A 25458-nucleotide genomic window follows, 5' to 3' on the forward strand; every position below is an offset into this window, starting at 1 on the left:
TGGGCTTGGAGGGGTGTGCTAGGTGTGCTGTGGGTGTCCAGTGACAGTGTTGCTGTAGTTTCCGGGCTAGTGCTCTGTGTGCAGGTGAGCTGTGTTGTGTTGCTGGGGGCACTGGCATTGGAACGATTTGTATAGTGGGGGGTGCCGAGAGCCATTGAACCAAGCTGTAAACCCTGTAGATGATTGAAACTGCTTCAAGCCGGGGGGGGGCTGCCCCCCCCCCGGTTCCAGTCCCACTGTCTGGGGCTGCAGGGGGTGTCACGCTGGGGGGGGGGGGCAGGGAACCGGGGTGCTGCGGAGGAGCGGGCCTCGGGGCGGGGGCGGGTCACACCGCACGGGATCTGGGCTCCCGGCCCGGGACACTCCGTCCCCTCCTCCCCCAGTCGCTCCCCGCGCGCGGCCAATGGCAGGCGGCCGTGGCGGGAGGTGTGTGCCAGTGCCTCATTTCCGGTACCTGTCAGCCAGCCTCCCCCGACCCAGCGCGAGACGGGCTGGGGCTGGTGGGCTCGCGCGCGCGGGGACGGTTGAGCGCGCGAGCCGAACTTCGCCGCCTCCAGAACTGATTCGCCCCCGTGCGGCCCGGGACGTCCGAGGGGCCGGCGCCGTGGCGGGGCAGCGGCGCTCACGGTACTGGCGGGGCAGCCTGGCTCCCGGGCTCGGGCTCAGGCGGCGGCCGGGCTCGCCGTCTCTCCCTCCCTCCCACACGCGAGTGTTGTGGGGCGGCCGCGGCCCCTTCGCCGCCTTGCCCGGTCCTGTCCTGTCCCGAGGGCGGGTGTCGCGCTCTCGGCGGGCGGTGCGCGCGGGGCCGGGGCTGCGCTCGGTGTGAACGTGGCGTTGTGCCCCGGAGACTTTGCCGTGGCCCCCCGACAGCCGCCGCCGCCGCCGCGCGGGGTCACCCGGCCGCCCCGCAGAGGTCGGTGGAAGAACGGGGCTGGAAACGGGGGCTGCAGCCGGGACGCGCCGCAGGGGGCTCGGTGCCCTGGCACCCAGGCTGCCCCTTCGTGGTGCATCCAGAAGTGAACGGCTCTTCCCGGCTCGGGAGGCGCCGTGCGCACCTGGGGGAAGGTGCGGGGCTGGAGGGGCCGAGTGACTGGGCGAGGCAGGTTTTGCTAGTGGCGGGAGTCGTGTGTCCGCCGCGTGAGTGAGTGGGTGGGGGGTCGGCGGGTCCTTGCCCTACATGTGCAACGTCAGCCTTCGCTGCTGCTGCTGCGAAACCCTGGGCCTGCTCCCCTGGTTTGACAAGAAAAACGCGTCCCCTGCTACCTGCGGGGCTGTCTGAGGGCTCAACAAGTGAAGAGGGGCCGTGGAAACAGGCAGTAAGGGGCTTGACTTCATCGTCAGGCTCCAGCTTGTCCTACCGGTGCTCAAAATCTCTCCACGGGGAGAGGAGTTAGACAGGATGTGTCAAGGGGGATTATCTGGAATTAAGATACATGGGATCTCCATAGTACTCCAAGCCCCCGTCTGACTCCTGTGCAAGTAAGGAAGCATGCAAAAAGTTGTTTGTTTAAAAAAAAAATCTGTGCGTGCAAGTTAGAGAATGTGTGTAGAATTTTTTATTTTTCAATTTTTATTAGTAACTACATTTTTATGCTGTATGTGGGATGGAGGATATCAACCAGCAGGAACAGTCCTGATAAAATGTACTGGGAGCTTCAGTCTGAGTTTAGAAGGTATTTTGCCATCCTCTGGAGACCACTGTCACACAAGGGTGCCAATTGTGGCTTTTGTGATATTTCTGCTAGGAAATAGACCGAGAACATAAACTTGGTTTGCCTAAATAAACCACCAAATAGCCATCAAATGTTAGTGACTTTTAGTACAGCCATATGGCCACTTTGATTTTGTGAGGATGAAAGTCTGAAACCAACCTTGGTCTCTTGCTAGCAGTGTTTGAGAGCACTGGACAGGCAGCATGCTTGCCCTCTCCATGTAGGGAAGGAATACTTGAGGTAGTCACTTAAAGGAGGGGGGGGGGGAAAGAGAGCGTGTTGCCAAGCAGCTGATGCCCTGAATTGCAATAATCACATCCTCTATAATCAGATGGAGTAGGGATTTTTTATTTCAGGATTTGCATGGTCAAATAGGTTACGTTTTTATTTCCTCCTTCCCCCTTCTCTGTTACATTAGCTGCAAAATGCCCCCTTTTTCTTAAAAGGAGCTATGAAATGTAAGGAATGGCGCAGTGGCTGTATTTCATTTGTGATTTCATATTGTCATGTTTTAACGTTTTCTGGCTGTCTGAGTGATGCTATGAATGTTATAGCTGGTGTGTGCCATAAATATAAAATATGTTGTTTTCTAGCAGAATAGCAGACAAGCCTAGGAGCAAGCCATTTCCAGTTTCTTTTGGAGGGTGGTTTACAGTGACCTCAGAGTGAGATGGTGTGTGATTCCAGAAAAATCCCTTTCCTACAAAATTTCAACACTTGGAATACTTTTATTTTTCAGTTGCTTTCTCCTTTCACTTTCCTGCTGAGACTTGAGTTCAAGATTCTTTTTCCCATTCAAAAGAAACGTCTGTTGCAAGAAAAACATAGAACCCTTAACTTGTCTTGGCAGGTATAAGGATTGAGTTACAAATATTTTATGTTAAAAGGTGCTTATAATTTAAATGAAAACATTTTTATTAATAATTTGGGATTTTACACATTTTAAATTTAATCTTCAAGTAGCTTTTGCAAGTCACCTTTAAAGGCTCAGTTTCAATTTGTTTTCCCCTTTGGGTTGGGTGGATAAGGGAGTGGATTTAATCAAGTCATTATTTACTTTAACATAATCTTTCATGGGTAGGAGTGTGTGTTTTTAACAGGCATTATAAAGGGTGTGAAAATTAAAAAACCCTATCTTAGAGGTGTGACTGGTATTCCAAAGGTCTATTATAAAGACAGAGTAAGAGAGTGTGTGTATGTGTGGGCAAGCTACTATAGCAGGGGTTGGCAACCTTTCAGAAGTGGTGTGCCGAGTCTTCATTTATTCACTCTAATTTAAGGTTTCGCGTGCCAGTCATACATTTTAACGTTTTTAGAAGGTCTCTTTCTCTAAGTCTATAATATATAACTAAACTGTTGTATGTAAAGTAAATAAGGTTTTTAAAATGTTTAAGAAGCTTCATTTAAAATTAAATTAAAATGCAAGCAACCCGGACTGGTGGCCAGGACCTGGGCACTGTGAGTGCCACTGAAAATCAGCTCGCGTGCTGCCTTCGGCACATGTGCCATAGGTTGCCTACCCCTGTACTAGAGTGATTACGTATAATCTTTAATACTGAAGAAAGATGCTTAATGTGGGTATAAGCATTTTTGGTTGGTAATAGATAAATAGCAGAATGCCACAAGGATTTCATTAAGGAAGGTTTTGATTGCCTTATTGGACAACCAGAATGCTAGTGGGTCTTGACCAGGGGTTCTCAAACTGGGTTGGGACCCTTAGGGGGTCGTGAGGTTATTGCATGGGGGGTCGCAAGCTGTCAACCTCCACCCCAAACCCCACTTTGCCTCCAGCATTTATAATGGTCTTAAATATTTTTTAAAAAAAGTGTTTTTAATGTATAAGGGGGGTCGCACTCAGAGGCATGGTATGTGAAAGGGGTCACCAGTACAAAAATCTGAGAACCCCTGGTCTTGACAGTCTTACAGGCGTATGTAGTCCTATTGATTTCATTGGGACTACTCATGTAAATATAAACACATGCATAAGTAGCATTACCAACCTCAAGCATTAATAAGTTACTCCTGTGGGAATTCTGCACCACTGCAATGCAGAATTTTGCAGAAATTAATGTGAGGTGGGCAGAGTTTCCTCCCCTCCTGCCCCCCGAAATGGGCGGCAGAGATGTTGGCTGCCAGTAGGGGCTGCTGGACCTGGCCGAGCCCAGATTACAAATAGAAGACAAGGCTGGGGGGAGGGGGAGGGGGTGGGAACTGGAGGGTTCCCAGTAGCTGCAGTTCCCAGCATGCTCTAAAGGGCAGGTCTACACTAAGGGCGGGGGTCGAACTAGGGTACGCAAGTTCAGCTACGTGAATAGCGTAGCTGAACTCGAAGTACCCTAGTTCGAACTACTTACCCGTCCAGACGCCGCGGGATCGAACTCCGCGGCTCCAAGGTCGACTCCGCCACCGCCTTTTGCAGTGGTGGAGTACCGGAGTCGACCGCGGCGCTTCCGGAGTTCGAACTATCGCGTCTAGATCAGACGCGATAGTTCGAACTCCGAGAAGTCGAACTCACCGCGTCGACCCGGACGGTAAGTGTAGACTAGCCCAAAGGAAGAAGGCAGTGGCGTGTAGGAAACTCTGTGCAATCCTGGGACCCAGCATCAGGTTGTTTCTCCTTCTGAATCCCTGGGCTCTAGAAGGGTAGGGTCTGTGAGTGTCTGGGCCATGATGGGGCCCGCAGCTGGGCTCTGGGGAGGCAGGGGCTGTGTGAGTGTCTGGGCTTGTGGGTGAGGGAGTGACTGGGAGAGAGGGGTGGGGAGAGAGGGGTGTGAGTAGAGTGACCAGATGTCCCGATTTTATAGGGACAGTCCCAATTTTTTTTTCCTCATATAGGCTCCTATTACCCCTCACACCCTGTCCCGATTTTTGACATTTGCTGTCTGGTCACCCTAGGTGTGAGTGTCTGGCCTCCGGCTGGGCTCTGAGGGAGAGGAGGCAGAGAAGCAGGAACTGGGTTGTCATAGGAGTTTCTTTAATTATGTACTCCCGGGGGAATTTTTGTGTGTTTGTATTGTTACAGACCTACTTGCTGACAGATATTTTCAAATAAATTACCCAAATAATTGAAAGTGATGTGATTATATGATGTTATTTTGACAAATAAAATGTGCAGAATTTTAAAATATTGTGCACAGAATTTTTAATTTTTTGGTGCAGAATTCCCCCAGGAGTAAGAAGTCGTGTGATATTTTTAAATTATATTTTTTAACATCAATGTTTTTGAGGTTTTTTTATGGTTCATTCAGTTCACGGTTACAGGTAAAAATTTGAAAACATGAGGTTTAGAGACTTGTGATTTCTATAATCACTAGACTCCAGGAGCTCAGGCTTTATAAAAATACCAAATATCATGAGATTCTCAATAAAACTGCAAGAGTTGACAATACTATAAAGTGATTAAGGCTTCAATATTGTAGTTATTTAAAATACTAGAGGAAACTAGGTATGTGTTCTCCAGCAAGCAGATGAAGTATATCTGATTGAGGTCTGCAAAAGTATGAAGAATCTGTGAAAAGATCTCAAGGATCTACAACCTATCCCTCAGTCTCACAGACCTTGGGAGACAGGCCAGTCCTTGCTTACAGACAGCCCCCCAACCTGAAGCAAATACTCATCAGCAACTACACACCACACAACAAAAACACCAACCCAGGAACCAAACCCAGCTACAAACCCCGGTGCCAACTCTGTCCACATATCTATTCAAGGGACACCATCATAGGACCTAACCACATCAGCCACACAATCTGGGGCTCATTCACCTGCACATCTGCCAATGTGATATATGCCATCATGTGCCAGCAATGCCCCTCTGCCATGTACATTGGCCAAATCAGACAGTCTCTATGCAAAAGAATAAAATGGACACAGATCTGACATCAGTAATCATAACTCAAAAACCAGTAGGAGAACACTTCCATCTCTCTGGTCATTTAATAACAGACCTCAAAGTGGCAATTCTTCAACAAAAAAACTTCAAAAACAGACTCCAACATGAAGCTGCAGAACTGGAATTAATTTGCAAACTAGATACCATCAGATTAGGCCTGAATAAAGATTGGGAGTGGTTGAGTCATTACAAAACCTAAACTTAACAGGGAGAAATTAGTATTGGGGAAATTGTTACTCACACCTTCTTGTCAACTGTCTGTAATGGGCCACTCTCTTACTACTTCAAAAGTTATTTTTCCTCCCTTGGTATCCTGCTGTTAATTGATCTATCTTGTTAGACTGACCTAACACTTGGTAAAGCAACCCCCATTCTTTCATGTATTTACCTGCTCCTGTATTTTTTACTTCATACATCTGATGAAGTGGGTTCTAGCCCACGAAAGCTTATGTCCAAATAAATTTGTTAGTCTCTAAGGTGCCACAAGGACTCCTCGTTTTTTTTGCTATTACAGACTAACATGGCTACTGCTGAAACTACAAGTACTTTTCCCTGCTTAAGTCATTTTGTAAATTCTTAGATTATTGAAGGAAAAAATATGCTAAAGTGCCACTATTTATTTTTTATTTTATTTTAAAGAAAAAACACAGCCCAGAATTTATGAAGAGCTTTACAGTAACCAGTCTGCACATGAAATGGAAGGGGAACAGATTATGGCAGCTGATTTCTGTTTCAATCTTCCAAGCGGTTGCTATAAACAGTGAGTAAAATATATTCTTATAAATTATGAGAACTACCTTAACAGCATCCTTTGAAGGTTTAAGGGAGAAAACAGTTGAGGAAGAATTTATGTACAAAGTAGTTAACATGTATAGTCAATTTACAAGGGAAGAAATATGAGCAAGAAATACAAATAAATAGTTGAAGGGTGAAAAGGAGGTGAGTGAGTATAAATAGATATTCTGGCTTCCTTATACCTGTTGCTGTGCAATTCTTTATTTTCCTCTGCAGAAGTAAGGTAAATGCCTGATTTTTGTGAAACTCTGAATATGCTTAATTTTTTATTAAATCAGCTAGAATTGAGGACCTCGTGGTATCAAGTCTATAAAATGAAATTTTAAGTCTGTGGGTCTGATCTGACAGAATGCTGAGCACCTTTTTAGTGAAAGTGCTCTGCCCCCTTCAGGATAGAGCTCTAAATCACCACTTTTAATAAAAGTATTAAATATGATTTTGGCTTTTTATTTTATTTAAATACATGTTAGGTGTACTGTAGTTTGTAGTGTAAAAATATTATACACTGAAGTATTGCCAAACCTGATTCTACTTCTTCTACCAGATTTAATAATTTCTACTTATGTAATATTTGTTTTATATAAAAGTGTTTTTTTATAAATGTTTAAAAATCTCTTTGGAAATATCACTGTGTTCAGTTATTGTCTCTGATAACGGACCTAGGTGTAGGGTAATGTTTGTTGTTTGAATGTTTGTGTTTTTAATATGTACACAAATGAGTTGTGGAAAGAGAGCCATTCTGACATTTCCATTAACTTGGAGGTCAAAAGATTAGAAGTGGAATCTGTTAATATAGGAATAGTACACAAAGTTGGACTTGATTTAAACTAATTGTTATGAGTTCAAATCTGTTTTAGGTTATGCCTGTGGAAATGTTAACAATATGGAATAGCTTTCAAAATACTTGTGCATCAAGCTATGAATTCCCATACAAAGGATAATACAAACTACAGAGCCCAGGGATCTGTAACTGAATGAACTCATGTTTGAGTTGATATTTTAAGTCCGAATGGGAAGCTTAGAAAATACATTTCCTGCCGTAAGAAGTTCACAATGTAAAATTATCACATTGCAGTTAAGAGTTGTTGAGGTGTGATGGCAATTGGAAATTTTGAATGTGGGTAGGCTGCGTAGGCAGATGTCTCCAGACTCCTGAAACACATAAGGAAGCCAGCGTGTACTTCCTTTAATAAAGGATCAGTAATAATTGCCTACTGGTAACATGGTAAGAGAGAGAATAATAATTGTTGTATTATATGCAAATGAGCCAATTATAGAGTAAGTTCTTACAAAACTCATCCAAGGTGGCGTAAAATATCTGAGGTACAGTTTATTAACCATTTTACTCGCTTTGGTAAGTGGGAACTCTCATGAATAGTCCCAGTGGCATCAGTGGGACTTCTTGCTTCATAAGAGTAATCTAAATGATTTGGATTGAAAGTAAAAATTGATCATTTGAAATGGCTTATAGTATATGGATAGGTCTTTGGGCAGGAACAGTCTTCTTGTTGTGTATGTCTGTACAGTGCCTAGCGCAGTGATGCCGTCATTGTTGATTTGGGGTTGCTAGGTGCTATCCCAATAAAAATAATTGTAATATTTATGGTACAATATATGACTATAGAGTTACATTGGAATTTCTTCGCTCATCTAACATGAAAAGAGCAGTTAATAGACAATTCTGTGTAGGTAGCAGTCTGCTGAAGGAAAACTACCCATTTGCAACCTAGGAAGATGATAGTTCACATGGTCAGAAATACTTCTCTCCATTATCCAATGAAGTTTTTAATTACAGTTGACACTTCTCAGCCTCCTGCTGATGTTAAAAATCTTGCTGAAATTGTATCAATTTATGCCATTGGAGTCATAATGCAGGCCTGTATTAAAAATCATGCTTTTCTCTCCTGCTTCCAGGAGAAGTGCTTCCTGCTATGGTTGGGATGCAGAATGCTACAAATAAATTGAAGAATCACACTGATTCTGCTGTGTGTGTATATATGGGGAGAGCAGGGAGGGTGCAGGCTTGGATGACATTGCCCATGGAGCTGTGTTCAGTGGATTTCTTTACAACAGCAGGGATGAATGTTCCATTAAGTGAGTCCACTAGTGACTAGTCAGCCTTCTCCAACATAAAGGCATTGTAGTTGTGTGGTTGTCCTGCCAGGTAAGATTCCAAACGCTATGTAAATCCACTTCAAAAATCTCATTTGCTTGAGATTTGTAAAGATAGCTGGGGTTTGACACTTGATGCAGATGTGACAGGTGTGAAAAGGATCTATCTAATCTAGCTATCTTTTAAAAAAAATGTTTGAATATTGGATACTTTAGGATTTATTAAATAAGGTTGGAAACTAGTTTCCAGTCTTAGGCTTCCATATTGTGTCAAAAATTATATTGTTGCAGCAGGCATCATTAGATGGTGCTCTTACATGTAGTCTTCCAAGTTCTTTTTCTTGGTGTGTAAGAAAATTTTCAGTCTTGGGAAGACATGCTGTGATAGTTCATTTTTGATATGGCAGATTTTGCATAGAGGCAGTAGCTCAAGGAGAGGGAGCTGTGTGAATAGTAAGAGAGTTCGCTTTCTGCCTTGGTCTCTGATTAGAGTCTATTCTTGAGACAAAGTGCGTTTCCAGTTCTCACAAGACAATCTGTGTTTGAGGACTCGGGTATGTGTGTAAATAAAACAAGTTACATTTAGAGTATACCCAGACTCTGTATTGCTGATTTATCCTCCACTAGGAAGCTGACCTGCAAAGCCCTGGACATCCACTACTGGCAAGGGGTGACACTAGTGTCAGAATGACATACTCGAGTTGGAAGAAGGAGCAACAATATAACTTTTCTGCAGTGCATTCGCCACTAGAGATAAGACTATAAATGTGCCAACACTTTCAAACCTGATTGCCAAGAGTTTTGCTTCTAAATTTGTATTTTATGTACCTAAATTTAAGTGGCCTGATTTTTCAGGCGTGCCAAGCACCCACAAACCCCACTGGAGCTATAAAATTGCTGCATTACTTGTTACAAGAAAAGTCCTATTGCCCTGAAAGAAACATTCCGTATAAGGGTCTGTTTATCTGGTAGCTAATCACTTGTTTTACCTCCCTTCTGCATAGTTTAAAATAATCCTTTTGTTTAAATGGGAGGGGGTATCCTGTATCTTTTTCTGCTACCCACACAAGTATCAAATGGAACTTAACTTTTCAGCCAACATCTTTGGATCTATAGCACAGTCCTGGGTCTGAATCTTAAATTGAAACAGTAATGTTATCAGCTGCAATGCTTTAGTAAAATGAATAAAAACTACTGTACAAATGTTTGGGGCCAGTGGAAACTTGGTTTCTGTTCCCAGCTCTTGCCCGAGGTCACTCGGGAAGTCAGTTCCCCATCTATAAAAATGAGGTTAAAATACTGACCTCCTTTATAAAGTACTGTGAGACCATTAAGCTAATACCATGTTATCTAAGAAGTGAGGCATTACCCATCAAATAATTCAAAGGATAAGCAGAGGCCTAAGATGTCAGTGAAATAACTGGCTATGGTTTGGCATCTTTACTTCTGGAGTGGCGCGAGTCTTGTGATCGCTGTACTGTATTGAGTGACATGGTATAGAACTATGATATCATGTATCCAAGAATCATATCCTCTATTTGACATTTTAGTTGCTTGAAAGTGTGATTATTTTGTGTCCATTTGCTAAAAAATGTGGATTCATTACACTTGTGCTTATCATCAACAATCAGCCCAGCAATGCTAATTCTAATGTAAACTTTATTTTCAAATAGCTTGTTTATGGTAGGGGAAAGTTTCTCATGCTAAGATTTCTAGCTTACTGGAAACAAAATGGGTGTTTTCTTACACAGAAGACTTCATTCAAAGGGGAAATTTGGTTTCACATTCCACAAAGCAAGGAAAGTTTGTATTTAACAAATTATTTCTGTTTAAACATAGTAGAACAGCAGGCTTCTATTACTGTGTTCTACACAAGAACATTATGAAGGAACCAGTTAAACTGGCAGCACAGTGAGAACACAAGCAAACCAAGCAGACTTTATAGCCTTGGACATTAGAATTTGTTTAGCGTGGGGAAGAGAATGATGACTAGAACACTGCGATTTACCCCCCCTCATTCTGAAAGTTACTATGGGATCTTTAACTTCCACCAAAACAAATGGTCAAAAAGGACCTTCACGTAGTATCTTGTTTGAAGGATGGTAATTCTAATAGCACATAATCCTGTTGCTAAACTGAACTGAGGAAATCAAGTGTGCCATTTAGTATCAGTAGGTAAAGGAATACAATTTACCAGTAGTATAAAACCACAAAGTACACAGTGCAGTCCTTCTCTGCTCAGTCTTGTTAAGTGTTTTCCAGAAACAGATGTAAATTCCACTGTAGCTTTTCAAATTGTGAATAATCCTGGTGTGTTGTGTTTAGTGATGAATCATGCAGGAGGTTGCAGATGGTGTGAAGAGTGCAGCTGTGCAGAGACTGGGGAAGCTGAGATAGAAGACTGGAGTACCCCGGGGGAAGAAGATGATGATCTGAGAGTAGATTGGCATGCCAGTGGGGGAGGGAAGAAGTCAGCTGGGAAAGAAGATTGAGGGTGAAGGAGTAAAGTTAAGACTGAGGTCTGAAGTTGGGGGTTGGGGGTAGGAAGTGAAGGTTGGGAAAGAGTACTGAGTTAAACTGACAAATATTGGAGTGCTACTGTGAAGTGAGCTCAGAGAAAATTGCAGCATTGGATGACAGAGAAAGTGTGATTGTCCAAAAGTGAAAGAATTTGCACTGTTGGAGAGGAGGCTAAGATGAAAGCAATAGGGAAAATTGCAGCACACTGTGTGTGTGTGTGTGTGTGTATGTATGTATGTGTATGTGTAGGGGAGTGAGCAGGAGCTGATCTGAAAACATTGACTGCAGTAGTGGGCTGTTTTGGGTTGAGGAGGTGCTGAACGCAGAGGTTTGGGAGGGCTGTTTTGGCAATAGTTGATCAGATCTGAAAGCAGGGACTAGACTTCAGTTTCTGGTTATGGATGGGGGAGTAGGTAAGAATGGAAAGATTGAGTAAAAGCTCTTAAATATGGTGGATGCTGAAAGTAATGAACTTAATGCCAAAGGAGTGAGAAAGCTGAGACCTTGTCTACACTGCACATTTCTTTGATATAACTGATGTGGCTATAAGGTGTGAATAATACACACCCCGTGAGCGGTTAAGTTATACCGACTAAATGCAGGTGTAGACCGCACTATGTCAGTGAGAGATCTTCTCCTGCCAACATAGCTACCACTGCTCACGGAGGCAAGAGTTAAGTTGATGGGAGAGCTCTCTCTCCCATCGACTTAGAGTGTCTCCACCACAACTGCGCCGCTGTAAGTGCTGTAGTGTAGATGTAGCCTAAAATACAGCATAGTTCAATCTGTTTAAAACAGAATATTGTTTTAAACAGATTACCTTATGCATCTTTTTCTTAGTTTTCCATGACTATTTATTATAAAAAATAGAACAAGAATTAATGAATACTATAACAAAACAAAATCCAAAGAACTTTATTCAGAAAAGTTTTGCCACTGGATTGTCTGTCAAAGCTAGTTTTTGCCTTCAGGTCAGAAGTCCTAAACTGAAAGTGAATATTTAACCACTTCCAAGGACAGCCAATAATCTTTTCACCTAATGGAGCATGAGATTACAGGGGCAAAAACAAGGACCCTCAACAGCTATAACATATTTCAAGTGTTAAAATAAATCAGGTTTCCCAAGCACAGTTTATGGATTCTACAAACCACAGTAAGTGGAACACACTTTCTGAATAGCCAATAAAAAAAGGTCAGTACCCAATGTGGAAATATGCTCTCTAAGTTATTATACCATATCAAGGTTGTTCTTAATGTATATTAAAACAGCTAAGAATAAAGGTAGATTAAATTCCTGCTTTCTATACTTGCACAGTCTTATAGAACAGATTAATACACTACTTTCTTTTATTATTTATTACAAATAACTTGCATAATATTCTGAATTTAAGTAATTCTTTAAAAGCATGTTTCCCACTCCTACAATTTTATGATCTAAGTAAACAAAATGGACTGGGAAAATTAATCATCCAATAAATCATTAACAGGTATTTGATATCTACAAAATACTGCATCATGATTGTATTAAGTACCACAGTGAAACTTATTTTGGTCCACCAATATTAACTGAAACTTTCTTACACAAATGCATTCAAATGTTCTGAGGTCTGAAGTCAAATGTTCAAGAGAGACTGCAAAATTTCTATTAGTGGAGCTGTTCCCTGACCAGTTAGTAGTGAGCTGAGTGTGTCCTGCTCATCTATAGATAAGTGGCGGATAACATGAGGACAACAGCAGCTATCTGAATTTGCGGTATTTTTCCATGATCATCTCCCTAAGCGTCTAGCTTAGGATTCCCTTATGATATGGATGCACCTCCTGACCTCCTCCTGATCTCCATTTCTGCAAAAAGGAGGGACTGTAGTGATCAAGGCCTAGGGTTGTACCACACTAAGGTGAGATGTAGTTGGTTTTACCGTCAGAAAATTCCTTTCCTGTCATGTTAGTTAAAATGGCTGCAATCATGTAGGCATAGTAAGTAAGTATGCCCACAAAGCCTTCACGTTGTACACTTGTGTAGCAGCAAAGGATTCATCTTTGATTATATAGCTGCAAGTTGTGTAAATTTTTTTACTCATAATTTAGAAGCCAAAAAGTAATGTTGTAATGTTTGTTTTTAGTGCAGCAAGAATTCTTAGTTCTGAGAATAAATGATTGTCAATCCCATCGGTAAAGAATCTCTGTGCTGTATTGTACGTCCAGTGCTGATGAAAATAATGACCTGCAAAGACAAAGCAAAATGTGTCCCTCTTAATTCAGATTTAGTTTGTGAGTAAACATTTTTTAGATATATGTGGCCTGAAAAGTGTTATATTGGTACAAAATATTAGAGGTTGAATAAGAAGCAATTTCAGAAATAATCGGAATCCTACACTTAGTAAACAGAATTAATTCTGTAGCTTTTTAAAATCAGTACGCTCTCTCTAAAATCACTTTACAATTCCTGTTGTCAGTAAGAATGACCATGACACTTTTGCATCCTATGTACATTTCACAGTTCTAGTGTCTTTTAGACTAATACCCCATCTAGAGTATTTTTGTTTGATTATATGTAACAATGCGGTTAACTTTGTTAATGGGAAATAACCCATTTCCCCCAGTTTGTTTATTCAAATGGCACTGCAATTTTAAATCCACCTGAACTTATTTTTAACAAATGTAATGAAAATGCACTGTATAAGATGCACATTTTTTCCTTTAAAGCAGTATAGCAAAATTGGAGGGTGTGATTTTTTTGAGGCACCCTGGGCTCTGAGTCACCTTGTTGCTACCTGCTTCCTGTGTGGGTGTTAGGTCCCAGACACAACCAGCCTTTTCAGCCACTCAAGCACTCTCCTGTGAGCTATACCAGTTCTGCCTTTTCTCTGTGGATTGACAGCAGATGCACTTCAGCCCCCGAGTCCCTTCAGTGTGTCCCTCTGGGGTATCCAGCCCCTGACTGCTGGATACTCATAGATATCCAAAATCCCTCTGTCCCCAAAGAAGCAGTGTAGCCCAGTTTACAAGTTTCACCTTAGTCCTCTGCACCTGTATCACATACAGCCTTGAGTTTGAGTATAGTAAAACAAAAGGAAATTTATTTTATGAAAGAAGAGAGATTCAAATAGAAAATGCTATATTCGGTGTAGTGAGTTTGTCACGTCTGAGACAGGAGCTGTTTTAAAGAACAGTGAACCTTTTGCTGGTTAGCATTAGTATGGGCCTCTGTGTCACAGAGGGTTTACATTTTGCATATTTTAAGTGATTATTCGGTTGGTAAACTCTTTATAATTTCAATCACCACTGAAATGCAGATTGTATTTACTATTTGCCATTGAAGAGCTTGATCCCTCAAAGACTTAAGCACGTGCATAACATTACACAGCTGAGTAGTTTCACTGGCTCGCATTCATAAAAGTGCTTTGGTGCCTAAACCCCAGACTTAGGTGGCTAAGTCCCAGAGCTAGGCTCCACTGTGATTCAGAAAACTCCCACTGGAACCTATAGGTGCCTAAACTCACTCTGCCTACATTTCTGCAGTAAAAAGTTCCTTAGTTGCCTGTTTCTTCCTCTAAGTCTCACTCTGGGTCTCGGGACTTCTAATTCCCGCCTGAGCCCCGCAGTGATTCATGAACCGAGGGAAGATAAGCATTCAGCTGTCTAAATCATGCTGGGCCTGATCCAGTAGGTGTGCACAGAGGCATGCTTTTGTTTGTATGTGATTTTGAATTTCAAAAAGGTTGATGATGAGATTTTTATGGCTGCTAGGGTAGTCTGGAGATTTTAGAACAAGAGTTTTAACCAAGTATAATCACTTGGGGCTGGCTCTAGTTCTGGAGGATCTTGAGTATTAGGAACATTGTAAGGGGATAGGGACCTGAAACAACATTGGAAAGAAGGGGCAGAATCAGAAAAAGTATATCTGGAGAGGGGAAATGAGGAAGCTAGTAGAACAGAAAAATCCAGCTGGGATGGGGCAGGTGGGAGGGTCCTGTAGGTAGTCCTACCTTGAGAATTGTGACTGAACTAGAGAGAGAGCATCAGAGGGCACTGAGTGCTAGAAGAGAAGGGTCACAGCTACAGAAAATGGTATTGGTACACTTGTCTCTAGCCAGCTGTTTTGTTTTCATGTAGAAATTGTGAAATAAACTTACCTTTTTTTTTTTTTTTAATTGTGTACAGTTTAGTTTTCTACACTGTTAATATGATGTGCAGGATCTTTATGCTGACAAGCCAACCAGTAGTGGCTCAAGAGCACGAGTACCAGCCTCAGGGTAGACTGTAAGAACCAGGATACAAACCTCAAATTGGTTGAGAGTTCTATATCTAGGTTTCACCAACCAATTATCAAGCGTAAATTCCTCAGTTGCTGTTACAGCCTGAACATGGAGTCACACAGTCCCCTTGGGTACTCTGATCTGTTTTGTCACCCAGGTAATCTTTGTGATAGGTGGTTTCTTATACCATGAATCACAGCAGTACTCAGGTTATTTCCAGTCCCAGTGGGCCAGTTGCTTACCCCAGGTCAATTGCACTTTAGATCTCACACCAAAGACACTTGTAGCCAATCCTATAATAAGCTATCAAAAGTTTTATTACACAGAAAAAGAAATCAAGAGTTATTTACAAGGTTAAAGCAGGTAAACATTCATACACAAATGAGTTATAATTTTAAGTTTCTAAGGGCAATAGAGGCTGCTGTAATAAGCAAGATCTATGCCTTTGTCTTACCAGGCCAAGCAGCTGGAGATCTCTTGCTTATGCCAAGAAAACTTGTCCCCAGAGTCCAAGCAGCAATGAGATCCAGTTCCTTCTTGTTAGGGGTTTTCATTCCCTCACACCCTCCCCCCTCTGTGCTTTGAGCTGTAAACTCAGCTGATGGGAGAGATTCGCTTGCAAGACTCATCTTGGGGGAGAGGAGTGTTTGTAAACCAGCAAAGTCTTTTGTTTTCTTTAATATTTTTCCATTCTAGTCCATCTGGTGTCGATGAGCCTTTCTTGTTGGGCAGGACATAACACCATCTGTTGGTGACCAGCACTTCACACTAATGCCTTTCTCCTGTCTGGTGATTTACAGTTACAGAGGCTTACAATGTGAACACCCCAATATTACTTTACAGTATGGGATACAGATGTTATAAGTGAGATTAATGCATGCTGCAACTCACAGGCATTCAATAAAGTCTAAATATTAAACAATTCTAATACCTATTTTAACAATACTAACACAAAAGTGAGCCAGACTGATTTCAGCTATATATTTGTCCATATTCAGTTGTGGCATGGGGACCCTTGCATGGTTGGACAGTGTCACATGGATTAACTTGCGCACAAGAAGAAATCATATTTTTATAGCTGCTGAAGGCAGAGTGGTGCAGTACTACAGCAACTTTGCATTTTTGCCAAGGTGTTCTCTCTCCTTTTTGTTAGTAGGGCATATTCCCAAACCAGAACCCTTAACGGCCTGAAACATAATAAATCATTTTTTAACAAGAATACATCTTTAGTATTTATCTTTGGAGCCCTAATAGCTCTTATATGCACAAGAGGAATAAAGAAACCTATCATTTTGCAGCATATATTTATTTATTTATTTATTGAGTTGGTGTAATCATATGACTACAGTATGCATCAAACCTTATGAATGCATATAGAACTGGCCTACTCAGTTCTCAAGTATGCACCAGAGCTTTAAAAAAAAACCTACAGGGAGCCATAAAAAGGACAAGAGAAAAAAATAACATGACAAATTGCCAGCTCCTCAGGATTTGCAAGTATCATGTCAACAGAAATCCAAGCAGAAGAATTCAAGTGGTATTTGAAAATGTCTAGAATGGTTATGCAAATAAATTGTACATCAGATCATCTCCTTTGGGAAAGAATATAGTTCCTTACCCTCTCAAATAGTAGTCAGTTGGACTACAGGGTTGGGCTTTGGGGAAAACTCCAGGTTAAATAGTATCTGACCGTATTGCTGGGAAAAAAGTCTCCAGTCCACTACCCCTTACATAAAGAAGTCATGGTCTATGCCAGCGAGAGAAAAAGATAGGGTTGGGTTTTCGTTGGAGTTATTTTACTCCTGCTCCTTCCTGATACCAAAAATTTTAGGAGGCCAACCTATTTGTTAGAGAAGTTTGAAAGTGATGAACTGGAAACAATTTCAGCACTGCTTGAAAGAAGATTGGGAGGTTTAAGGTACTTTTCCTATTGTCTGGTGTCCCTGTTGCTTGTTTTTACAAAATGCTTAGTGACCACAGTGATGTACTTCCACTTTTTGCAAATACTTGTGTATTGTCAATCTGAACAGCACTTAAAAAGAATACGGTGGTGATGGGTCATCTAAATTTTTCTAATTCTAATTTTATTCTATGATCTGTCTGACTGACATCACAGTCTTTGAGAGTCAAAATTCTGACTACCTAGCGCCACTGCTTGATGGACTCCTGCCAAGATGTTCTGACTTAGTGAGAGTTCATGAAAAACGTACTAGTAGAATGGAAGTAAAATCTCTCCATTCCTAATTATAGCTACCACTGCAGCATCTACCGTGGTTGATGTGAGTCCACATAGTGTCACTTAAGCCCCATCTCCAGTCTCCACACAAATTGTCATGGAGTTGAGAGCAGTTTTGAATGCAATTAGGGCTCCATGACTGGATGACACCAATGCAGACAACTGACCTACATTCTTTTATGCAAACAATCTAGAAAGAACAGGGTTTTTTCTGCTGTGTAGGAAAGCAGAAAGTAAGAATGCTTGCAAGCAGGCTTGGCTAGTCGGTGATAGACCTGTATGGCTGGTCCCTGGAGCGCCGAGACACAGGTTGCATAATTTATATAGCCCCTTGTTGACCAAGTCAAAACTGGTTCCTGTTGCTATAGGGCTGCGTTTCCCAAACTTGGGACGCCGCTTGTGTAGGGAAAGCCCCTGTCAGACCGGGCCGGTTTGTTTACCTGCCCTGTCCGCAGGTCCGGCCGATTGGAAGCTGGAAGTGGCGCGGGCCGAGGGACGTACCGGCTGCAGTTTCCAGCAGCTCCCATTGGCCTGGAGCAGCAAACCGCAGTCAGTGGGAGCCACGATCAGCCGGACCTGCGGCCGCAGCAGGTAAACAAACTGGCCCAGCCCGACAGGGGCTTTCCCTACACAAGTGGCGTCCCAAGTTTGGGGAAACTCTACTGTAGGGTATGGTAGTGGACAAGCTGAAGGTCTTATCACATCTGGTAATTCAGAACCAAGATATTTTTGTATGTGCTAAATCAGGATATGGCACTGTCTGCTCAGGTCCTGAGAGCTTAACTATTCCAAGATTTTAGACACTTCATCCATGATGTTAATTACTTGAAAGTCTGTACAACCAGTGAAAAATTTTTTAATCTGCTGTGAAACCATTGTGAATCTTTTCCCTTGTCTTTAAAAATTGTGACTATATAGTTTATTTAATATTCATGTCAATCTGGTTCAATTTACTACTGTTTCCCAACATGTAGCAGGTAAACCATTTACAGCTGAGCCCCTGCTCGCAAGGTCCTTGCGGAACTTGTTGCATTTACCATTTCCCATTTAAAAAAAAAAAAAAAGTAATCTCGCGGGATATTAATGCACTCTTACCAAGCTGCTGAACCCTCTGTTTGAACCACATGATGCTTCTAAGCTCAAGTTTCCAACAAAGATGATTTTATTTTTGGTGTGAGTAACATCAGCTCAAAGTAAATCATGATGCTTCCATGCACAGGATGCCAATTGTCTTTGGGAGTTTTGTTGGTGGAAGGATGGCAGCCATCAAAGAGCTTGAAGCTGTAATGACCTTTCTACTGTACAAAGGTCTGTGGAGCACTTGCTGGTGGTCAGCTGTGTTGGATCTTTTATGTCCAGATGCTGAAAGCTCATTTCTTTTCTATTCTTGCTTTTTAGTGTAAGTAACTGCAGTAGCTGTTGCGTGTGGTTGGTAGAGAAGGTTCGAGTCTCACAAAAGTGGATAAATTAGCCCTGGAATAGCTTTGCTGCTTTTTAGTTACTAATTTCTTATTAAAAATAACCTGGATTGGTGACAGTACAAATGAATTTTCATACAGAAACAGTGTGTTATCAGAAGGGAAGGGAAGACAGCAGAGATGAGATAGTATAGGTCACAAGTTATAGACTGAAGCTAGCACAGTAGCTACAACAGCAGCTAAAGCTGCACCAGGGGCATGGAGATGGTGGGGCCCAGGTCATGCATCTCACCCAGTACCACTAGACCCAGAACCAGGGGCGGCTCTACGAATTCCGCCACCCCAAGCAGGGCGGCGCGCTGCGCCGCTCGCGCTGCCGGGCGCCGGTCCTGCGCCTCCGCGGGACCTCCCGCAGACGTGCCGCTGGTCCCGTGCCTACGGTGGAGTTTCCGCAGGCATGCCTGCGGGAGGTCCACATGAGCCGCAGGACCAGCGCACCCGCCGCAGTCATGCCTGCGGGAGGTCCGGTCGTCCCGCGGCTCCGTTGGACCTCCCGCAGGCATGACTGCGGAAGGTCCGCCGGACCCGCCTGCCGCCCTCCAGTTAAAATGCCGCCCCACGCGTGCGCTTGGCGCGCTGGGGTCTGGAGCCGGCCCTGCCCAGAACTATGCAGGGGAGACTCATCCCTCTCCCTCTGGGGCCACCAAGACCCATGTAGTGGCCTCCCCTCTAGCCCCCATCATGTGATCTGGAGGAAGGAAATTACAGGGGAGAGCTAGCCAGAGACTGAAGCTGGCATAGACACTGATGATGTCATCAGAGTGATTTCTGCAGTTTTCACTCAGGACAATCTCTCCCTTGCTATGTTTAGCTGTTTGCTCCAATCCCCTCTTCCCCCAGCCCTATCTTGCTAGTTAGGTCTGCATTATTATTTCATAGCATTAGTTAGAGGGCTTTTCTACACAGAGGTTTTAGTTTGCTCTGAGTTGATGCGCACTAGCTGGTGCCCAGTGCAGTAATAGCGTGCACGTAGGACAGTGGTGCACTGTTTCAGTTCAAGACATGTACACATGGCAGGGGCTTGCTGCACACTAAGTGCATGGCATTTTGGGCAGGTATCCCAAGGTCCTTTATTTCAGTGCTGACCTGTGTGGATTCTTGGATTTTTCTTGCTATGCACTGTGAGATACATTGTGGAAGCCAATGGAATTCTGAGAGTTGGGGTCAAACTCCAAAAAACCCATGATTCTGCTCCCTCTATCCTCTGGTTCCTGTTTCTGGGTGGGCTAGCACCATTGTCAAATTGCTGCCAGCCAGGATGGACTCAACAAAGCTCCATACTGCAATGCTGACGTCTGCAAATATATAGAGGTGGTTGGGGCTTTATTTGAGCTCTTGTCAGTGGGTAGCTTTGGCTTTGGATTTCAACCACCATACCACCACGTAGCTGATGTGGCTACAATAGCAGTTCCTCCAGCAGCGGTGGGAGGAAGAGAGGATGATAAAGAGGAGGAGGATTCCAAGCAACAGCTATTATATGTGCTGTTCTTGGAGCAGCTTCATGCAGATTCCCAGCTTTTCTGGTCTTGGGAAACCAACATGGATTGGTGGGAAAGGATTGTTTTGCAGAACAGCAGTAGCGACAGAATTTCAGGATGGTGGAGGCAATCTTTTTTGTGATCTTTGCTGAACTAACAGTGGCAACATACCAACATGTTAACTCCCATACCTGTTGAGAAGTGAGTTGCTATTGTCACCTATAAACTGGTCACCCCAACTCTGACCAGTCCATATCCAACCAATTCAGAGTAGGAGGGTGGACTGTTAGGGCCATAGTCATGCAGGTTTGTGCTGTTATGCAGAAGGTACCATTGCACCAGGTTGTAAAGCTTGGTAACACTCAAGAGATTGGTGGCTTTGCACGCACGGGGTTCCTGGATTCTATTGGGACAATTGATGGGACCCATATGCATATCCTTTTCCCCCGGCACCAGATCTCATTTATTAACAGAAAGGGGTGTTTCTTCTTCAGGTGATGGTCCCTATACATATTCCACACGTGGGCACGCATACATGCCATGAGCCTGAGTCCTGAAGTGTTTCTTAGCAATGTCCGTTGACCTGCATATGCATGTGTGTCTTCAAAGGAGTATTTCTTTGTGGTGCTCTATGGCCTGCTTGATAACTGGCAGGTTGATGTAGTCTTCAGCTGCTGAAGATTGGTCTTCCAAGAAGACAGTTTCTGCTGCTTGTGCTGTAGCTCTAAGAAGCTAAAATTCGTCCTAGGTTTTGTTCTGTTTGTTTACATATACTGGAGCTGTGATTGTGAGCAAACTCTTGATGATCTTTCTTCTACAGGAAGCTTTGTAGCATTTGATATGGGAACCTGAAAAACTGACTGTTTTTATGGTAAAAGTCAGGAAATTCAAAGTTAAAAACATATGACTATGGTTTTTAGGTTGTTGTAGTTAGTCCTAGAACTTTGGAGGTGTGTCCATATATATTCTACCTTATGATCATCTCCATTTAAACATTTTCATATGATTGTGTAGGAAGCCCTTTTTTTTTAGCAGTTTGGCAACCTCAGTCTATTTTCTATATACATACCTTTATAACCCGGAGTTCTGGTATCCCATTGGTTATTCCTACATTTCAGCTAATGTGAATCACATAGGTATTCCCTTACTGACAGGCATTCTAGTTCGCCTGTATTCTTGCTTTTGAAGGTGAGCTACAAAAGGGAAAAAACTGTCTTGTACCCTTTTCACTCCTTTGAGATGTAAGGGGCTTGGAAGGTTTTATCTTTAAAAGATATTTTTTCTGGTTATTTTTTTATATTAAAAATAACTGGAGAATGTTTGTTTGAAGTGGTGACTTCACATGAACCAAAAGAGTGAATGTTGAACTAGAACTGAGCTGCAACACTTACCGAAGGAGAAAAGTTCTGACACTTGGAGCTTCCACTTCAATTCCCATCAGTTTCCTTAACTGGAAGACTATTTGTGCTAAGTTTAAGATCCTTAATCACTCTCTTGCCCTCTATGTTGCCCTCTACAGCACAATTCAAACTTCCAGGCTGCAAATTTAGTTGGCTGAGTGAGAGAGAGAGAGAAAGAGAGGTAAAGCTGATTGGTAAACTCTCTCAGTTCTCTGATGAAGCTATTGCCCTTCCTTAGATAAAGAAATAAATGGAAGTTACCAAACTTCCACTTATTTCTTTCTGTATTTCAAGATTTGTATCTTTCACACCCAGCCAATCATTAATCAGATATGCAGCAGAGAGGGGAGCCAGCTCACTTAGGAGTCTGGAAGTCCTGAGGTTCCCAGGGCAGTTGTCAGGGCAGGGTTACCTCAGATTCAGGGTTCTTGGAAGCCTTCGGGTCCCCAGCAAGCCAGCCAGGTTTCTAACAAAAACCTGCCTGTGGTTTGTCAAAAGCTTGTTGAACCTTGGATGAACAGCTGTATTCCTATGCCTTTTCTGTCATTTTTTTTCAGCATGCATGCCAAAATTGAAACTGAACATGAATATTCGAGTCTAAAATCAGGCCAGCATTGCCACTATCACAGCAATAGCTTCACACGCTCTTCTGGAATCCCACGAGCAGACAGCCTCTCAAGGGCACAGGGTGGATCACACCAGCCTTCTCTTCCCCCCTACCCTCCCAAGATATCACATAGAGAAGGTGCCCCCCCATCCCTTCCCAGCTAGTGGCTGGGGGCTATCTTTGTCCCCTTCACCCATAAGCAAGGAATTACCTGCATCCCCTCAAGTAAAGGATCTCCTGCATCTAGCTAATGTAACTGGTCAGGCTTCACTGAGGATTCTAAAAATGCTGATAGTGTGTTGGGGGGGGGGGGAAGGGGGTGTAATTGAGTTGCATGTGATCTGTAGTCAATATTGTTATGACCTGCCTAAATGCTGGGTTGAGTTATTCATCTTATTGTTAAAAAAAAATCAGCAATATAAGTGAAAACAAAAAATATTAGGAAACTGTTTCTTTTTTTAACATTGTAACTGGCAGCCATAGAAGGGGAACTATTTTTTTAAATTATTTCACCTTATCCATAGTGAATTCTCTTCCTTCTGTGAAAGTTTGCAATGTATACAATGAATGTCATTTTCTGTACAAATATTCCAAGTAAAGAGAACTGTTCGAAGACTACAGCAATTACCACATTGGAGAGAGAAAACTCCATCCTTTCACTGATGGGCCAGTGCTCTGTACTTAAGGTGAAATAATAAACTTTTCCATGATGCTTGCAATTGTGCGAAATTTCTCTTTACCTGGTGATTATCTTATGCCTTGAAGCAGGTAGTTTGAGATATACCTTGTAATTTGAACCTGGCTTCTTTAACTGTAGATGCTGCCATTATTCATATAAATGTCTACAGTTGTCTAGAATACCTACTGGCTTTGGCACCAAATGCTCTGTTCAGCAACAATGTCCACAAAGTAAGTGACCTGAAGGTCTGTTACCTATAGTCTAGTAACAAATGCTTCAACTTTACCCTTGTTAGTTGCAAGCAAGTCCTTTACAGGATCTGTTTGTTTATACAGTAAATCCAGACTGTTACCACTGATTATGCTTCTTAGAGATGTGCTTCCCAACATGGATTATCCAGACAGTGACAAGTGTTAAAAGTTTAGCAAAGAAGGAAAGTAACACTGAGAACAGGACGCTGGAATGGAGTTCGAGAAAAACACACGTGCCTCTGAAACCACAGCATGCTGGATTTTTTTTTACACTGTCCGATTATGTTCTAATTTGTCTACTTTCTAGCACCTTTTTTTAACTTACCAGTTTTTTGTGACAAGAAGGAAAAGTCTGTCATATTGTATGGCTTAAACTGAGAGCAAAATAAACCATTTGTGTGGGTCAGGGTTTGCCTGATATGGCATACTGATATCATAGCTGCCCATTTTGTAATCAGACTTTGTGGGAGAAATCAGAGTGCTTCCCAATGTTTGTGACTTCTTCACAAAAATATCGTGCAATCTGACGTCTGCAGAGACGAGGGGTAGGTATTTTCATGTCAGTTGTGTACATCAGATTTTTCTTTCTTTTCAAGCAATAATTTCATGAGAAACTTTGATTTGTATCTGTAATAAAGCATGGTGTAATAAAAAAAATTACTTGCTGAGTGTGAAATTACATTTAAGTAATGATCAGTCTTTTTCAGTGAAACTTGCATATGAGCGTGTGTATACATATACATACACAGACACTAGTTACATTCAAAACAGCCTAGATAATAAAAGTATTATTGAGGGAATTCCTAGAAGTTTTAGTGTAGAGCCCTTCTATGCTTGTACAATTAAACTAAAATAAAAGTGTACATACTTACAAATATTTTTTCTATAATGAGATCAGTATGTATACGTAGAGTGATTTGTTAATCACTTCTTAAGCAGCTGTGCTTGATGAGCTGTAATAATTAAGTTGCTGTAATTTTGAAAGTACAGAAGGGCCTGTAATTCAACAGTTAGCCACTAAATGTTTAATTATTATTTTTACTAGATAGCTGAATTTACGGAAGATTACTAAAAGGACTGGCAAACTTAAATATTAATGTGAAAAAGAATACTGCAGACAGGATTTTTATTGGGCACTGTGTTAAAGTAGCTGTTGCAACATATATTGATCTGTTTTAAAGCTGACATCTCAGCTTCATTTTTGCATTCCTATTGAACAAATATTGTTCATTTTAAGTAATTAAACTTAAATTTCTGTACCCTCTTCCTCATTCTTTCAAAAATATTTGCTGTGGCCTAAGCATGCCACAGCCCTGGCCTGGGAGCCAGACAGAGCTGTGCACCTTGCGTTGCGTAGCATTGAGCTTCGGCTTCCCAATTACACTGAAAGAGTACTTTTGCTATATGACCTCCCTCTCATACAGAGACAGCTCTATGCCTGGCAGATAGTGGGGAAAGAGAATCCGTTTATTCCCTACCATTCCCCAACCATTTCTTGTGAGTCACTTCTGTGCGGAACATCCCCTGTAGTTCCCAGAGCATAGATGCTGTTACTCTGGGCTGTCCATACATGGGCCACACAAGGGGGAAAGGCTCCTTACTCCCTCCTTTCACTGCATGATCAGGTAGTGGGGATTGCAGTGTAACCCTCTGTTTCCTATGTATTTCTTTTGTGGAAGAATTTCCTTAACTAAAGTAATGATGCTTGATGATGTACCTAGTAAAAGGCGAGGTGCCTAGTGTAGCCCTCAGGGACCAGTGTTGGACCTAGTTTTATTTAACATATTTACTAATGACCTAGAAGAAGTAGTAAACAGCACATTAAATTCAAGATAATACTAAATTGGAAGGCGTTGCTAGGACAGAAACTATGCAAGGAATCTAGAGGTTAGAGCTATTGGCAGAAAATAACAGTGATGTTAACCCCAAATAAATGCAACCCATTTGGTTTTTGTTGCAAAAGCACTGTCTTTCCAAGGCCTCAAATTTACATCACATCTGAGTTTCCTTTAGTTTGGAAATACTGTTCTGAACATGTATGG

At 42.3% G+C, this 25458-nt stretch overlaps 1 long non-coding RNA gene across 1 annotated transcript; it reads left to right on the top strand.

Moving 5' to 3' along the window:
• The first annotated feature begins 483 nt into the window (after positions 1 to 483).
• Positions 484 to 9614, top strand: LOC123354080. The gene is made up of 3 exons (XR_006574619.1): positions 484 to 627; positions 6244 to 6364; positions 9139 to 9614. It is a non-coding gene; the product is annotated as an uncharacterized LOC123354080 (long non-coding RNA).
• Positions 9615 to 25458: the final 15844 nt, after the last annotated feature.

This window comes from Mauremys mutica, chromosome 1 (assembly GCF_020497125.1).
Source record: "Mauremys mutica isolate MM-2020 ecotype Southern chromosome 1, ASM2049712v1, whole genome shotgun sequence".
In the NCBI taxonomy this organism is placed as follows: Eukaryota; Metazoa; Chordata; order Testudines; family Geoemydidae; genus Mauremys; species Mauremys mutica.